The 19,368-nt window shown below is 43.3% G+C and overlaps 1 protein-coding gene and 1 pseudogene across 1 annotated transcript in view; both read right to left on the bottom strand.

Annotated features, from left to right (window-relative positions):
- The window catches only part of LOC127617430 (histone H3), an 83,180-nt gene that overhangs the window by 5,540 nt on the left and 58,272 nt on the right, over nucleotides 1-19,368 (bottom strand). The window lies entirely within an intron of this gene.
- Nucleotides 10,574-11,154, bottom strand: LOC127617399 (histone H1-like; annotated as a pseudogene).

Raw genomic sequence — 19,368 nt, 5'->3', positions numbered from 1 at the left:
ATTTGATTAATGAAAGAAAATACAAGCTCCAAAGATATTTAACTCATCAGGGTAAAACACCATGCCAGAAACATATCATATAAGAGATATCTAACTTATTAAAAGTATTTTTGTAAGAAGTGCATCCTGTATTTTAATGAGACTCACCATATATTTTAGAGATACGTGTCAGCATAAAGGAAATACATCAAGGATATATGTCAGAATACTACTAATTAACAAAAACAGCAAAACACCAGCTGCAAAAATACAAGACACCATTCATATAATAACTGATTAAAGAAGTACATCCTGTATTTCTAGGTTATATACCATTCTTTGTGTTCTCTGCATCATCAACACTTTTAGTAACCTCATATGCTCTCTCCTGGGTCACACAAAGGCCTAGAAACTCATATAAGTATTTTGATATATAAAAACATACTAGAATATTGAAAAATATACTATAGTTCCTGGGTAGTAAGTGTTATTTCCTAATTGCTTATGCCTCAAAAGTATAGAAAATGAATATTATTCCCCACAAACTTTGCTTTTGTGACCAGGACAAAGATATTTTGAAATGTACATATTTCCAATGAGAAAACAGGAAATTTGTGTCTTTGCATTCACAAAGTCAGAAAAAAACAACATATGAATCCAAATGAACATGTATTTATACTAAAGTAATAAAAAAATGCCTACAAAAGATTTAGAAGCAAGTGGTTTTTCAAGATTTACGATTATACTGTAAATCACTTTCACAAATCACAAATGTACTCATCATAATTGAAGGTGTCCAGCAAGCTCTTGATGCTGTTGTAATCCTCTTTGAGGTGCATCGAGTGAGCCGGGGGAAGAGACGGGTATTTGTTACCATTATGGGGCAGCACGGCTTTGAGGCTCCTGGATTGGCTGTCAATGAAGAGATGCCACTCATTCTGGTTACAGGCGAATCCTCGAACATACTGGTCACATTGTGGCAGAAGAAGAGCCCATCTTGACGGGTGAAGAAGCTGGAAAAAGGTTGGTGACGCTTCCTCTGATCTGCGACTTGCACACTTTCATCCTACAAGTTCCACTGCTTGAGCCTAGACGTCAAAAGCTCGGCATTGGACTTGGTGAGACCAAGTCATTCAAGTCGTTGAGGGCTTTTTGGTTGGGGTAGTGTGGGTTTCCCTCCTCAGCTCCACCTGTGAAATTGTCATCTGGATCTACAACGTCTTCCTCGCTCTCTGACTTGCTGCTCTCTCTCTCTGGAGGAGTGGGTATGGGGAGATGGATGAAGGAAGGTCTGGATACATGATTGCAGGTGCGTTCTTGCCAGTCCGATGTTTGGAAGGGTCCAACATGCAGATGTAGCTGTTGCTTGAGTGGTCAGCAGGTCCCCCCAAAATGATTGGGATCCCCTCTGTACCATCTTACAAAAATATATTTATTTCACCCATATTTTTTATATATATATATATATATATATATATATATATATATATATATATATATATATATATATATATATATATATATATTTTTTTTTTTTTTTTTTAAAAAAACATTTTCAAATTAACAACTTACAAATTTAAAATTACACATTTTACAACTAAATTCCAAGCAACAATTGTCCATCTTCAAGAGTTTTTTGCAGCGCTCCAGGTGAAATGAGGTGCCCAGGGTTCTCTTATGAGAGGTTCTCTCATATTGTGTAAGCTAGCTTACGCTACGGGAAAGATTCATCTTTTCTGAGATATTGAAGCCAAAAAATTATCCTTAATTTTTGTATCCATTGTCAACGCAGTGCGGCAGCTGCAGACCTTGAGCGGGCTAGCTAGCGAGCTCATAGGTTGCTCTGCGGCAACTGCTGCAGCCTATAGACGAGCTTGGGCGAACTCGCATCCAATGAGAGGCGTCCGCGCGCTCACTGCATCAAAGCCCGCCAAAATGGGCGTGACTAGAGTGCATATAAGCGTAGTTCGTAGGCTGGAACCCTGATTTTCATCTCTTCAGCGAAGCTCTTCGCATCTCTGACCTGGAAGCCGCGTCGCCGTTCGAGGGGCATCAAGCAAGCGTGGACAGCGCTAGAAGAAGCCGGCCGTCTCAGCCACCTTCAGCCATCCTGCGAGCTACGCCATCCGACGACGTATCCTTTTTAAAAGCAAGCTAGTTCTTACGAACTATTCACAAAAGAGTACGAGCATCTTTTTCAAGATGCCTCGTTCCACTTGCGCCTCATGTCGCGCCCTTCTCAGCACCGGAGACCGCCACATCATCTGCGCTCTCTGCCTGGGACTGGGACACGCAGAGCTCGCCCTCACTGAGGGCGGATGCGATTTCTGTGAGGAGCTACCGATGTCGACCCTGCGGGCTCGACTCGAAGCGCTCAAAGCAGAAGCCGCCGCGCCGCCTTACATTCCGCCGCGCAGAAAGAAGCGCCGCTCCCAAAGGCTGCCGGAAACTGTGGTTGAAGCGACTGCCTCGCCGGAGCCTCTCCCTCGAGCATCGTTTTCACCCTCCCCGCCCCCCCGGGATGCGCAGTTGCCGCCGAGCGGCCGCACTGCTGCCATCTCGGATGACGAGGCGGAGGATGAGGGCTGCTGTTCCATCATGGCTTCGGACAGCGAGGAGTGGTCAGGCTCCCAAGCCTCCTCCTCGGCCCAGGAATCCAGCAGGACCCGCGCCGGAGTCGAAGGAGAGTTAACACGCCTCCTCACACAGGCCGTCGACCGCCTCGGGCTCGAGTGGTCACCGCCCCCTGAGCAGGCACCCAACAGACTCGACGGCTGCTTTCTTCAAAGCCATCGCCGCTCTACACCCATGGCCCGGGCCGCTCCCTTCCTGCCGGAACTACACACGGAGCTTGCAAAGTCGTGGAACGCTCCTTTTTCGGCCAGGTCCCGTTCCCACGTCTCCACCTCTCTCGCGTCGGTGGACGGCGCCACCGAGAGAGGCTACTCCTCCATCCCCCCGGTCGAGGACTCGGTAGCAGCACACCTTTGCCCGCCCTCTGCGAGATGGCGGTCTAAGCCTGTGCTCCCGTCTAAGGCCTGCAGAGCGACTTCCGCCTATGTTGGCCGCGCCTATTCCGCCGCCGGCCAAGCCGCATCTGCTCTGCACTCCATGGCCGTTTTACAGATCCTACAAGCGGACCTTCTTCGGGAGTGGGATGAGAAATGCAGGCACCCAGAGGCTGTTACTGATCTACGAAGCGCGACAGACTTCGCCCTTCGCGCTACCAAAGCTGCAGCTCAAGCTCTAGGGAAGTGCATGGCCTCGCTGACTGTGACCGAGAGACACCTGTGGCTAACGCTAGCCGACATGGGAGAAGCAGAGCGTTCTCAGAAGTTCCTCAGAAGGGAGAAGTTCCTCAACGCACCGCTCTCTCCGACCGGTCTCTTCGGCTCCGCGGTGAGTGGCATTGTTGACCGCTTCTCAGAAGTCCAGAAAGCCACTCAAGCCATGAACCTCTTCCTGCCGCGTCGCGCTAGCTCCTCTGCAGGCTGCTCACGTGATCAGCCTCCTGCACGAGCCTCTTCACAGCGCCCAGCTCAACAAACTCAGACTTCTCAGCTTCGACAGGGCGGCTGCCCTCGATCGCGCTCAGACAGCCACTGCAGACCGCCGCCCCCCCGCGGGCCTCGATTTAAGGTAACACTGAAACCAGAGCAACCGAAGTCTTCCTAACTTTGTTGAACAAACGACGGCTCAGTCCCGCCGCAGCCGGACCACCGTCAAAGCTTTACCCCCTGTCAGTCCCCTTCTCTCAGGCTACTACAGTGGTGAATTTAGCAGCCAACAAGCCGGTGACACTGCCCGCTTGCCTGCATTAAACGCCGTTTTTACGGCGACCCAAATAAATCTTGTAAAGAGCAAACATGTCTTATGTGTAGAACATGTGCCCACAACCCAGTGTTCACCCCTACACACAAGCATAACACATTCCGTGCCCCTATTAGAGCATGCTCGCATAAAGCGGTTACGAACCGCTCAAGCGTCAGAGTCAATGAAGGCGCCCACGAATGCGTGCACGCGCCCATTCTCTGGCCACTCTGTCACACGACCAGCCCTATGTGTAGAAAATGTGCCCACAATCCAGTGTTCACCTCTACACACAAGCACTACATGTCTCGTGTCCCCACCAGAGCACGCTCACATAAAGCGGTTACGAACCGCTCGAGTGTTAGAGTCAATAAATGCGCCCACGAATACGTGCGCGCGCCCATTCTCTGCCCGCTCTGTTACACGGCCAGCAAACATTCCTCTGTGTGTAAGTCCCGTGCCCATGACTATGCTTGCGCATCAAGTAACAGATGTGACTCTTTCCCCATTCATTCCAATCGGGAAGTCACTCACAAAACAGCCTGTTCATGCTGTCTGCGCGCAATCATGCATAAACACACTAAACGCACTCACACATTTTGTTCAGCGCTCTGTGTGCGGCAATCAGAGCGAATTGGCCATTCACCCTCTAGCGTTACGCTTCAAAGCGTGGGAAGCTATTCCAGGGATATCCAAGTGGGTGTTAAGCACAATACAACAGGGCTATTTGCTACAGTTTGATCGCCGCCCTCCTCGCTTCAGAGCGTGGCTCGAAACCGCTGTGAACACGGAAGCAGCGTGCATGCTTCGTTCAGAAATAGCAAGCCTTCTGTGCAAAAGGGCCATAGAGAAAGTGCCACCCTCTCTGAGCGAGTCGGGGCTTTACAGCCATTATTTTCTTGTTCCCAAGAAAGACGGCGGCCTCAGACCCATATTAGATCTCAGGGTTTTGAACAAGGTGCTTGCAAAAGACCATTCAAAATGCTTACAATCAGGAAACTCCTCGCGCATGTGCGCCAGGGGACTGGTTTATTTCTCTCGATCTGAAAGATGCATACTTTCAGATTCAGGTAAATCCCGTCACAGGCCATTCTTGAGATTCGCCTCGACGGCCAGGTTTATCAATACACCGTCCTCCCGTTCGGCCTGTCCTTAGCACCCGTACTTTCACGAAGTGCATGGATGCGGCGCTCGCACCCCTGCGGAGTCAGGGTTTGCGAATTTTGAACTATTTGGACGACTGGCTGATTATGGCACAGTCACATATGGAGCTTCTGTCTCACAGAGCAGTTCTCCTCAGCCATCTGAACAGTTTGGGTCTTGCAGTCAATTGGACCAAGAGCTCACTACAGCCCAGTCAGACAATTTCCTTCCTTGGAATAGAACTAGACTCTGTGGCAATGACGGCTCGCTTATCTACACAGCGCGTGCGCCGTGTTCAGCGACTAGCCGCATCTTTTCAGATGAACTGCCTCACGCCTCTGAAGAAATTCCAGAGAGTCCTAGGTTACATGGCCTCAGCCGCAGCAGTACTTCAGCTGGGTTTACTGCACATGCGCCCGCTTCAGCATTGGCTAAACACCCGCGCGTCTTGCCGGGCTTGGGCCACAGGCCGCCAGCCCATCAAGGTGACTCAGACCTGTATATCAGCTCTGCAGCCCTGGACAGTGGCCGAATGGTATCAGCGGGGAGTGACAATGGGAGCTGTATCTCGCCGAAAAGTCATCTCGACAGATGCGTCCAACACGGGTTGGGGCGCAGTCTGCGAGGGCTCTCCGGTTTTCGGCGTATGGTCAGTTCAGGAAAAGCTCCTTCACATAAATTGTCTGGAAATGATAGTGGTCGAGTACGCACTCGTGCGCTTTCTCCCGGTCATTCAGGGTCACCACGTCCTGGTCCATTCGGACAACAGATCTGTGGTATCCTACCTAAACCGTCAGGGCGGTGTCAGATCCAGGAACCTCTTCCATCTGACGAAACGCATACTGAGTTGGTCCCAGTGCCACATGCGCCCGCTGAGGGCGACGCACGTGCCAGGCCACCTGAACGACGGCCCGGACAGACTGTCCAGAGACAATATTCCCCCAGGGGAATGGTCCATGCACGCTCAAACAGTCCAGACGTTATGGCACCTATTCAGGAGAGCAGAGATAGACCTCTTTGCGTCCAAAGAGAAATCTCACTGCCCAATATTTTTCTCGAAAAGCGAGGACGCGCTGGCCCAGGACTGGCCCAGACGCCCGCTTTACGCCTTCCCTCCCGTCTCGCTATTGCCACGGGTAATGCAGAGGATCAGGGAAACGCGTCACTCGGTGCTCCTCATAGCCCCACGTTGGGAGAATCAGACATGGTTCCCGGAGCTTACACAGCTGTCACTGACAGCGCCGTGGCCCATCCCAGTGAGAGCAGATCTCCTCTCTCAAGCTCGCGGCACAATCTGGCATCCCCACCCAGAGCGCTGGGTGCTGCATGCGTGGGTGATCAACGACTACCCGTCGCTCTGCCAGAAGGAGTAATAAACACCATCATACACGCTAGAGCCCCTTCCACGAGAAGACTGTAAAATGGTCTGTGTTCTCAAAATGGTGCACCGACAGAGACCTGGACCCGCGGACATGTGGGGTGTCGTCGCTGCTCGTATTTCTACAAGAGCTGCTGGATAAGGGCAGATCCCCATCCACGCTCAAAGTGTATGTGGCGGCCGTTGCGGCGTTCGCTGAACCCCTGCACGGCCAGTCATGGGGTAAAAACGAGCTGGTCATCCGCTTCCTCAGGGGAGCTAGAAGGATGAACCCCCCGTGCTCCCCATCGGTTCCTATCCGGGATCTTTCTATAGTTCTCGAAACTATGAAAGCCCCCCCTTTCGAACCACTTCAATCCGTGGATTTGAAATACCTTTCACTCAAAACCATTTTTCTGACTGCCCTGTCATCAGTCAAACGTGTGGGAGACCTTCACGCGCTGTCTGTCAGTGCTGCGTGTCTTGAGTTTGGACCAAGTGACTCCAAGGTCATTTTAAAGCCTAGACACGGCTATGTTCCCAAGGTGATCGATACTCCTTTCAGAGCACAGGTCATTTCCCTATCGGCGCTGCCAGCTTCCGATAGCTGAACGCGACGCCAATCTTCTTTGCCCGGTCAGAGCACTGAGATTGTATACTGCGCGCTCCGCCGCTTTCAGACGCTCTGAGCAGCTTTTCGTTTCGTTCGGAGGGCGCACCAAAGGTCTCGCCGCCTCGAAACAGACACTATCTAGATGGATAGTGGACGCTATTGCTGCTGCATACGCGTCAAAAGACCTGCCATGCCCGTTGGGCATTAGGGCTCACTCCACTAAGAGGCATGGCATCCTCGTGGGCATGGTCCAGCGGGATTTCCATTCACGACATATGTGTGGCAGCGGGATGGACTTCCCCCTCCACCTTAGTCAGATTTTACAATATGGAAGTGCCCGCTCTGCAGGCAAAACTACTAGCGGTTTAATACGCTACAGCTCCCCTGGTGAGCTGCACTGATGGGACACATTCCACACAGACCGGCACCGCCGCTCTGTCGTTCCCTTCCCACTATGTGCTTATGTATTACACAATCAATGACCCGCATTCTTGCCGGCCAAATATTATTTCCCCACTCATAAGGGCTCCCCGGGTCCCCCTTAATTCCCTGGGGCTCATACAGTGGATGCTTGGCACGCACGGCGTTGACAATGGGTTCCCGTGAGCGTAAGCTAGCTTACGCAATACTGAGAGAACCTCTCGTAAGAGAACGTATCGTTTACCTAACGTAACCTCGGTTCTCTCTAGATGAGGGAACGAGTATTGCGTAGCCGGCCGTGCTTTCGCGCCACGAGCGACTTTTCGCTTCAGTCAATGAAAACCAGGGTTCCAGCCTACTGAACTACGCTTATATGCACTCTAGTCACGCCCATTTTGGCGGGCTTTGATGCAGTGAGCGCGGGACGCCTCTCATTGGATGCGAGTTCGCCCAAGCTCGTCTATAGGCTGCAGCAGTTGCCGCAGAGCAACCTATGAGCTCGCTAGCTAGCCCGCTCAAGGTCTGCAGCTGCCGCACTGCGTTGACAATGGATACAAAAATTAAGGATAATTTTTTAGCTTCAATATCTCAGAAAAGATGAATCTTTCCCATAGCGTAAGCTAGCTTACGCAATACTCGTTCCCTCATCTAGAGAGAACCGAGGTTACGTTAGGTAACCGATACGTTTGTCTTGATCCCCGACAGGCATGTCGAAATATGCCTTATAGGCCTCACACATCTTAGCAGATACTTCCACTGAGTACTTTCTCAAGCTTATCTTGATGCATCTGCTGGAAGCTTGCAGCCTCTTTATGCCATCTCAGAAAGAAAATGCAGATATGTATCCACTTAAACAGCTGGAACTGAACTGGTGGGCTTACGGTCCCTGTATTTATACTAGTATTTAAATGACTAGAAAGTTCTAGAAGTTACTCCAAGTTTACTCAGCACTGAATCTGTCTGAATGGTCACTAGAATGGTCATATTTAAAAAAAAAAAATAGATCATATTTCTAATCTGTCTGCTTTTCTACATTGCCCACAAAATTAAGTTTATTTCATACACTAAGTTTCCCTCTAGCTTGTAATTAAAATGGTTGAAAATGCAGATGATGAAGTAGTATGGTGGCAGGAAAAGATTTTTGTAAAACCTGCTGTGAAATTTTATTGATAAATGATGATTAGCCTTATAAAATAATAGTTCTCTTCAATATTGTACATGGGTCAATTACAAATAAGATTTTCAAGATGAAAAAAAAAATATTTTTAGGTCCAATAAAATATATGGTGTTAATTCATATTGGTTTTACAGCATTAATTCATTATTAAACAAGATTTCTGATTTTACCACCCAGAAAATGTCAGGTGGTGTGACCATATATACATTTAAAATAATAAACATTTAATGTACTTAGCACTACTGAGACTTGTAAATATGAATCATTGTAGTGTCTAAAATGCATATCACACGGTAAATTCCCTTTAAAACGGCTGCTTTTCTGTGTGTTCAAACACCCATTTTTCCATAAGGACTTTTTATGTTTTGTTTTTAACTGTAAAAATTATTTGTATACATTAAAGGATTACAGTTATATTTCTTAATTTTGCAATTGCAGTGGGAATTGATACATTTAAATGTAAATTTACTGGTCACACCACCTGACCATGACCGGTCGCACCACCTGACATTGTGATCAATAATGATTGATATTCACAAAATAAAAAGAAAGAAATGTCACTTAATTTTATTCAAGTTTCAATTGGCTTTTTTATTTTAATCCTCTGACCAATTTATACTGTATCTCAATCATATAATTACATTTCATTAACAAGAAAGTGCAAAACAACACTGCATGTTACGATCACATTTGATCATTGCTTCTTTAAAAATATAACTTTGAAACCTCAAGGAACACATTTAATGAGAACATCTTTTATATGGAACAGTGAATTAGTGCAAATATTGGGCCCAGAAACATTCAGGGCAGAATTCAATCCACTGCTCAATAGATTCAGTACTCTGCCCTTGCAACTGCATCACTTCTTAAACGAGATCTATGTCGTGCTGTTTTCTCCTTGCTTGATAATGGCATCTACAGAAACAAATTAAAATAGGTTAATTTAAAGTTGCAATTGTTTTAGTATCAATGTTGATTATACAGTCCTATATTCTTGAAGATTAGGACATTAAGATGGACAATGTGCTCTTTAAATTCACCCATACCATAATACAATAAATAAAAAAAAAGATAGATAGATAGATAGATAGATAGATAGATAGATAGATAGATAGATAGCACCTTTAAACAACTTAAAAGCTTTGTATATTTATTAAAATGTATTTAATATATTCAAAAACATAAATTAACATGACTTTTTTTAGTTGGTTTAACTGTAACTCTGGTCGCACCACCTGACATTTCAAACTCAATTAGAATCTAACAGGCATAAACTATCACGCAACACTTTACGGTGACGCTTACCGCCTTTACCTCTTCCAAACACGATGAACAATTCAACTACCAACTAAATGTGAAAAACAGACCTGTTGGGAAGGACATTTCAAATTGTCTACAGGACCTAGTAGAAACACAACAATGAAGGAGGAGCTAACACACGTCACGTATTTTTCCTTTCACGGTTCACAGCGCTTCAATTAGTCAAGTGTTTTAAAAAGGTCCATCTCTTAAGAAAAAAAGAGCAAGGGGTGCAATAACATGCAGTATTTTCACAAAGTTGAATTGCATAAGTTACCTTTAAATGTATATACATATATTTACGTTTAACAGGGAAATAAATATGCAGTGCAAATTATAGTTTCTCCAGGAATGCTTGTGTATCGGACGCTAGAAATGTCCCGCCCCTTACTGAAACGGAAAATATGATTGGTAAATAATCCAATCGCGTCTGAAATTAACGTTCAGATTGGTGGATCAGCCTTTTTATTTCACTTTCAAGCTTCTGATTATTGTTTGTGGTAACCAAATAATAATACCCCTGGTTAAATCGATATTTGTGTTTGAGGATGGATATTTTTGATGCAACGTCAGTATCGGAAGTATCGATACTTTTTGGATCGATCCGCCCATTCCTGTGTTTCCCTATTTTATTTTGAGAATAATATTTATAAATAGCCCACAAAGAAAGATAGCATTTATGATAATAATTCCGATAATAATTGCTCTTTTATATGAATTAGTGTGTGGCTCTTAAAAGAGCCGTTTTGGGGCAGAAACTCTGTAATGAGTCTGTTTACTTCTTTTTGGGTGCTGCCTTTTTAGGTTTGGCTGCTTTAGGCTTTGCCATTTTGGGTTTGGCAGCTTTGGTCTTTTTGGGACTCTTGGCTGTTTTCTTGGGGGCTGCTGACTTCTTTGCCTTCTTGGGGCTCTTCGGTGCTTTCTTAGCGGCTGCGGGTTTCTTCACCTTCTTGGGGGATTTCTTAGCGGCGGGTTTCTTTGTCGCGGCACTCTTGGGCTTCTTGGCAGCAGCGGGTTTCTTGACTTTAGGAGCGGCTTTCTTGACGGGTTTCTTCTTGCTCTCGGCTTGATTCTTGTTGATCTTGAATGAGCCGGAGGCGCCGGTTCCTTTGGTCTGGATCAAAGTCCCTTTAGTCACCAGACTCTTGATGGCGAGTTTGACGCGGGAGTTCTTCTTCTCCACATCGTATCCACCGGCGGCGAGAGCTTTCTTCAGGGCGGCGAGAGACACGCCGCTCCTCTCCTGGATGCGGACACAGCTTTGACGATGAGATCACCGACGCTTGGGCCCGTTTTCTTGGGTTTAGCTGCAGGTTTCTTCTTGGGTGCTTTGACAGCTGGAGCGGTTTCTGCCATCTCTCTGATCGGATCTGTAACCTCACACACAAACACTGTCTGAGTTCAGTAATGAACAGCTGCTGAGCGGCGCTGCGCTCTTGAAACACACATGAGAACCATATAGACTCAACCCGCTCGACTCAGTGCTGGTGTGTCTCCGAGAGCCGCTCGCGCTTGTGTTTTCTCCTCTCACATTTAGAGCAAAACTGGAGTGATTCAATAGTTTGATGGAGTAAAAACATTGTGAACACTGAGCAGGACTACTGTGCTTTATTTGAAGACCAAAACACGCGACGTGGAAACGTTTAGTTTAGCGCAATCACATCAAATCCACAGCGAGCATCAGTTACTGGCAAAAGCTGCGAGTGAATTTGTTGTTATTTTTATATAAAAACATTTAATAAATGTTAAACTCGTCCTCTGAATATTCAACAAACACTTTGACAATAACTTTAATGGACTGATCATAACTGAGGGACTTGTGGACTGTTTCATACAGTAGTTGTTTTGGGCATCTTGAAACACACAAATCAGAGACAAAAGATTAAATAATTTAGCTAATAATATCCTCCACATCTAAATTATATAATTATTAACCATCATTGATCAGTGCTCAAAAAAATCTAATTAAATTACAGTTTTAGTTGGAGATGGCTGAATATGTAACATTTCTTATTCCTGATGGTGGATGGCAAACTGAATTGTCTTTTTATCATGTGCAAATAATGTATGATATAAATTAACAATATATACTAGTTTTTTAAAAAAAGATTGAAAAAAATTATCTTTACTCTCGCAAGGATCCTGGAGGGGGCCTGGGAGTATGCACATCCGGTCTACATGTGTTTTGTGGATCTGGAGTAGATGGATGACCGGGTTCCCCGGGAGAGACTGTGGGAAGTGCTGTGGGAGTACGGGGTGGGGGGGGGGCCCTTCTTAGGCCGATCCAATCCCTGTATGTCCAAAGCGAGAGCTGTGTCCGGGTCCTCGGCACGAAGTCGACTTTGTTCCATGTGGGGGTTGGTCTCCGCCAGGGCTGCACTTTGTCACCAATCCTGTTTGTGATATTCATGGACAGGATATCGAGGCGTAGTCAGGGTGGGGAAAGTGTGCAGTTCGGTGGGCTGGGGATCTCATCACTACTTTTTGCAGATGATGTTGTCTTCATGTCATCATCGGTCTGTGACCTTCAGCTCTCACTGGATCGCTTGGCAGTCAAGTGTGAAGCGGCTGGGATGAGGATTAGCACCTCTAAATCTGAGGCCATGGTTCTCAGCAGGAAGACGTTTGAGTGCGTACTCCGGGTAGGGAAGGAGGTATTGCCCCAAATTAAGGAGTTGAAGTATCTCTGGTCTTGTTCATGAGTTAGGGGACAATGGACCGGGAGGTTGGCTGGAGAATCGGGGCAGCGGGGGCAGTATTGCACTTGCTCCATCACACCGTTGTCACGAAAAGAGAGCTTTGCCTGAAGCCAAAGATCTCGATGTACCTATCAATTTTCCTTCCTTCTCTCACCTGAGAGTGGTGGTGGCATAGTGGCTTAAGCACAGGGCTGATAATCAGAAGATCACTGGTTCTAACCCCACAGTCACCATCATTGTGTCCATGAGCAAGGCACTTAACTCCAGGTTGCTCCGGGGGGATTGTCCCTGTAATAAGTGCACTGTAAGTTGCTTTGGATAAAAGCATCTGCCAAATGCATAAATGTAGGTATGGTCTGCTGGACTGCTAATGGTACATAGTGCAAATAGCTGCAGGCATCACTGCTTCCCTTTCAAGTATGGAAGAAGTTAACACATATGTCCAAAAACTACAGTTCCAAGTGAACTAATTACCCATCCAATTCAGGTATCCACGTTTTGTGTGATCAATATGTCTAACAACTCAATAAAATAAAAGACACTTGGAGTTTTTACTGTAATCCAGTAGGGGGAGCTCAGTTTCTCTTTTGTGATTCCCTATAGTTGGGCCTCTTTTAAGTCAGAGGTTAATTGGAGATGAGTTTTGATTTCTTTATGTTTTCTGTTTTGTTTTTTCATCCCATTGCCTTTCATTTTATTTTTTATTTTGTTTGCTTTAACCCTCAAGTGCTGTGTAAGGTCTTTCGTGCATCAAGTCTTTCGAGACCTGGGACCTCATTCCACCTTCTGCACATCTTATTTTTTAGAGTTGTGCCCACACCTCTTTAATATTACTGTATTATCTATCTCTTAGAAATATTGTGACACATTGTTTTTATTATTTATTTTATTTACTTTATAATGGTTTAAGTACTAAAAGTGTATGTCTCTAGAGACACAGGGTATGTAAGAGTGTTAATTTTGTTATTTTTTGTTGTTATTATATGTGTTTTTATGATGAATTCATATCTATTTATATTTACTGCCCTGGAATATAAATGTATTTGTGTATTACAAGATAAATACTATTATGTTCATTCAAATAAATACTATATCATATTGACCTTCTGTGCATCAATGAACTTTCAACAATTGTGAAATCTCAGTAATGTCTATGCATACACACATAATGTACATGCCATTTCTTACTCAAGGTGGCACTGATGTTTCTGTGATTGACTTGATTTATAATTTAACATTGATATTTGATAAAGAAACAACTTCAAAGTAAACTTATAGCAAGTACAACACATCAAATGGATGATGTGACTTTCATTTGGGTGTACTACTGAACCAATGTAAGTTGTGCATCTATTTAGACTCAATAAGTGCTTGAGTTACACATAATATTTCACATAAGCTACACATACATTACACGTGTGTAGATTATGTGTTCTGTGTATCTCAATACTTGCTTGACAGCCAGTTGCATCTCATGAAATTTCAGTGTGTAAATAATGAATCCTGATCTTTATTTCTTTATGTCCTGATTTGTTGCAGTATCTCTTTAATTAAAGAAAAATAAAACTTTAATTAAAATGTTATTGTTTTCTAACTGTCTTGTGTGTATATATATATATTATTATTATTATTATTATATATATATATATATATTTTTTTTTTTTTTTTTTTGCAATATTTCACTAACACAACACAACAAAATATTGTGTTTGGAAATGTCTATGTTCCTAATGTTTAAGATTTATTTTTTTGCAACATTATTTAGCCGACTTGTAGGTATGGACTGTGCCAAATTCATAATAAGAGGTGACTTTAATTGCAGTCTGTGTCCAATGCTGGATAGACATCCTCCGCAGAAAACTCACAAAAACGTGAAGTCTTTTTTTTTTTTTTTTTTATGTTTTTTTATTATTAGGGTGTTAGATATTTTGGATGTATGGAGACACCACAACACTGTCAAGGAGTTAAATGTTTCTCTTTCAACTCTATTTGTCAACATTACTTATAATTATAAATATATTTATATATTTATATCAAGATGACTTACTGAATTAATTGATAATGTGGACATGGGTTATATTGCTCTCTCAGACCATGCTCCACTTACTTTGTCCATTCAGCCTGTTAGGCCTACAGAACGTCCATTCATACTGAGGATGAATACTTTGTTGTTTCTGGAAGAGAAATTCATTACATTTCTGGAAGGTGTGACAGACTTATTTTTTACATTTAATAATATAAATGAGGCCAACACAAGAATTGTACTAAATGCACTCATCTCTATATTACCATACCAACTTTATTTGTTAAGCACTTTACAACAACCAAAGTTGACCAAAGTGCTGTACAGAAAAATATACATAAACATATGTACAATTAATAACCATAAAATAAAAACATTCAAAGTAACAAATACAATCAAGTAAATAAAGTCGACATCTTACTAGGTGTCAAAAGCCACAGAGAAAAGATGGGTTTTAAGAAGGGTTTTAAAAACAGATAAAAAAAGAGACCTGCTTAACATGCAAAGGCAGATCATTCCATAGTCTAGGGGCAGACACAGCAAAGGCACGGCCCCCTCTGAGCTTACGCTTAGTTTTAGGCACAGTCAGGAGCAGCTGATCATCTGACCTGAGAGCGCGGACAGGTTTATAAGAGTGTAGAAGCTCAGAGAGGTATGGCGGGGCAAGACCATTTAATGATTTAAAAGCAAATAACAGAATTTTGAAATGGATCCTAAATTGAATAGGCAGCCAATGTAATGAAGCTAAAATAGAGGAAGTGTGCTCATGTGTGCCTGTTAAAAGACATGCTGCTGCATTTTGTATCATCTGGAGACGGGTGATGGAGGACCCACTAACCCCCACATATAGCAAATTACAATAGTCCAGCCGTGTAGTTACAAAGGCGTGGATTGCAGTTTCAAAATGTTGTCTTGACAGAATTGGCTTTATTTTTGGCCAGCTGCCTCAAATGAAAGAAGCTTGATTTGACAACAGCTTTGATTTGACTGTCAAATTTAAGCTCAGTGTCCACCTTAACTCCTAGGTTTGTAATGCTAGGTTTAATATAAGGTGCCAAGGAGCCCAGATCTACAGGCGGGGTCCCAGTCGTGCCTCCAAAAACTTCTGTTTTTTTATCATTAAAATGTAAAAAGTTCAGAGCCATCCAGGCCTTTATGTCATCGAGACAATTGAGTAGTTGTCCAACAGAGTTATCATTTTTCTTTTTAAGAGGTACATAAATCTGACTGTCATCTGCATAACAGTGAAATGAAATGCCGTACTTTCTAAGTATGGAACCAAGATGAAGCAAATACAAAGAGAAAAGTAGAGGGCCGAGGACTGAGCCCTGTGGGACCCCACACAAGAGAGGAGCAGAGGAGGATACAGATTCACCTATGCTGACACAAAAAGTTTGATCCGCTAAATATGACCTAAACCACTCCAGTGCCATGCCACTGATGCCCACCCACTGCCTTAAACGTGAAATCAACATCTCATGATCCACTGTGTCAAATGCAGCAGTTAGATCCAAAAGCACAAGGATAACACAGTCGCCAGAGTCAGTCGCTAAAAAGATATCATTAAAAACTCTTAAAAAGAGCGGTTTCGGTGCTGTGCACACAACTTTATATTTCTTCAAAACCTGATGAGATTTCACAATTCTCAAAATTAGCAGAGTGTATTAATGAAATAAAAGATTGGATGGCCAGAAATTTCCTTCTACTCAATTCTGAAAAAACAGAGGTTCTAATTATTGGACCAAAAAACTCTAAAAATAAGCAGCTAAAATATAATTTGACTCTAGATGGATGTACTGTTACATCATCTTCAACAGCGAAGAACTTAGGTGTTATATTTGATACCAATCTGTCCTTTGAAAATCAACCACCTAAGAAATATTGCTAAATTAAGGCATATGCTCTCTGTTGCTGATGCCGAAAAACTAATTCATGCGTTCATGACCTCAAGACTAGATTATTGTAATGCATTACTGGGAGGACGTCCAGCAAGATCAATAAATAAACTTCAATTGGTTCAAAATGCAGCAGCCAGAGTGCTGACGAGAACCAAGAAATATGATCATATTAGCCCCATTTTATCATCGTTACATTGTTACCTGTTAAATTCCGTATTAGTTTTAAAATTCTGTTAACTACGTACAAAGCGTTGAATGGTGTAGCTCCGCAGTACTTAAGTGATCTTCTAACACGCTATATTCCAACACGTTCATTAAGATCGCAAAATTCTGGCCTATTAATAGTTCCTAGAATATCAAAATCCACTAAAGGAGGAAGATCATTTTCATATTTGGCTCCTAAACTATGGAATAGTCTCCCAAACACTGTTCGAGATGCAGACACACTCTCTCAGTTTAAGTCTAGACTAAAGACTCATCTATTTAGCCAGACATACACCTAATTTATACTCCAACCCACAATTAGGCTGCTTTAGTTGGGTCTGCCAGAACCAGAAACCAGAAACATTGAGCATGATCTCTAACTCTGCAATAAATTAAAAGGCATCTATGCTTACATCTTTTTATTTGTTTCCCTGTCTCAACCTCAGGACTCCTATCCTGAGGTCACCAGAACCAGCTGGATCCAGCACCATTCCTGCTTCATGTTGGACTCCACTGCTACATGTCGCAGAATGATGATGACTAAATGCAGCCGGTGCCAGCCAAACATCACTTCAATCTATTATGACGGACTTCAGAGGATGAAATGATGCCAACTCCAACCTGCATCACCTCGGTCTATTAATGGACTATGATCTTGAAATGAAATGCTTAGACTAACTATTGCCAACAAAAGCCTTCATCAGCCAATTAACAAGGACAATTGCATCTATGTGAACTTCTGCAATTAATCAAGATGGACTTCAAAGACTTTGGTCATTAATCTTACAGTTCAAACACAATCGATGTTTAATCACTGACCCTTAACACTTAGTTTAATAATTTTAAACCACGATTTTACCTATACATAATTAATATTTACATTACATTCATAATGTTAGCCAGAGGGGAACTGGCCCCCACAGTGAGTCTGGTTTCTCCCAAGGTTATTTTTCTCCATTAATCCACATCTTATGGAGTTTTGTGTTCCTTGCCACAGTCGCCTACAGCTTGCTCACTGGGGTTATTAATACAATTATCATTTACTTATTTTTAAACACTATTAAAAATTTTATTTTATCGAAATTACACAATGATGATTAATCGACTTTATAGACATTACAGTTTTATCGTCAGTTAATGCTGATATTCTGTAAAGCTGCTTTGAAACGATGTGTGTTGTGAAAGGCACTATACAAATAAAATTGACTTGACTTGACTTGACTGTGCAAGGTTTTAAAGCCGGACTGGAAATCCTCTAGTATATTATGTTCTTCCAAAAAGACCAATAATTGACTGTGCACAATCTTCTCCAGTATTTTTGAAAGGAAGGGCAATTTGGAAATAGGCCTGAAATTAGCAAGAACTGACGGATCCAGAGCAGGTTTTTTAATCAGAGGTTAAACCACTGCATGTTAGGGATCACACCCGAGGTCAGACTACTGTTTATAACTGCAACAACAGATGGTCCTACAGTGGGGAAAACCTCCTTAAATAGTCGAGGGGGAACAGCATCATTTGGAGAACCCGAGGGCTTCAAGTGACCAACTACCTCCTCTAAAAAAGAAAAAGTCACCGGCTCAAAATGATCAAAAACAACCGAGCAAGGGACAGAGATTGAAGGGTCTGAAGCTGAAGGCGCAATTTGAGACCTAATAGAAGTGACCTTATCAATAAAAAAGCAAAGGAAATTTTCACACATAGCAGGGGATGCCTCCATACAAGCATTCTGTGGTGCATTTAAAAGTGAGTCAATGGTGTTAAACAAAACACGAGGCTTGCGACTGTTTGCCAGAATAATATCTGAGAAATGTTTCCTTTTGGCATCTTTCACAGTTTCCTGGAAATGACGCCAGCAATCCCTTAACATTTGAAGAGACACCTGCAGTTTGTCCTTCTTCCACTTGTGCTCAGCTCTACGGCACTCACATCTGGCAGCATGAGTCATGTCATTTAACCAGGGCTCAGATTTAGTTTTAGGCTGCCTGGATTTTAATGGAGCCACAGTGTCTAAAACAGTTTGGCAGGTGGAGTGAAACCATGAGCTAAGCTCTTCTGTGTGCAATACAGACTCAGGGGTGATGGTGTTCTGAATGAAAGCAGCCGAGAACTGAGCAGCAGTGGAAGGGTTAATCATGTGACAGCGCGTTGCAGCAGCGCGAGGTTTAAATGTATGACAGGCAAGAGCAGTCTCAAATAATACAGGCATATGGTCAGAAAACACTGCGTCACATATCTCTAGATTAAGAACAGGCAAACCATATGAAAAAAACAAGATCAAGTGTGTGTCCATGTTGACAAACAGAGATAGACAAGGAATTTTTGCACTGTAGTCAGGAAAATCACCTGGACCAGATGGTTTCCCGGCTGAATTTTAAACAGCACTGAAAGGCAAAATTACCAAATTGCTTCTAAAAGTTCTTAATAAATCATATGAAGTAGCTAGCCTTCTGGAATCAATGTATATGGTCAATATACACTGCCTGACAAAATAAAATAAAATTGTATACTCTAATATTTTGTTACACCGCCTTTAGCTTTGATAATGGTGCACATTCATGCGGGGGGCGAACTACATAGATTATAGGAGAAATAATCTAAAACTTTTGGTGGCCAGTTCAAGGATTTCTCCACACTCTCCACACTCCAAACTACACAATGATGACTCTAAGACATTATAGATATTACAGTTTCATTTTCTGTTACTGTAATGCATGGTTTTCTGTAAAGCTGCTTTGACAAGATGTGT

The sequence above is a fragment of the Xyrauchen texanus genome, chromosome 2 (genome assembly GCF_025860055.1).
Source record: "Xyrauchen texanus isolate HMW12.3.18 chromosome 2, RBS_HiC_50CHRs, whole genome shotgun sequence".
Lineage (NCBI taxonomy): Eukaryota > Metazoa > Chordata > Actinopteri > Cypriniformes > Catostomidae > Xyrauchen > Xyrauchen texanus.
The sequence above is the reverse complement of the archived record's forward strand: the minus strand, read 5'-3'. Positions and strand labels throughout refer to the sequence as shown.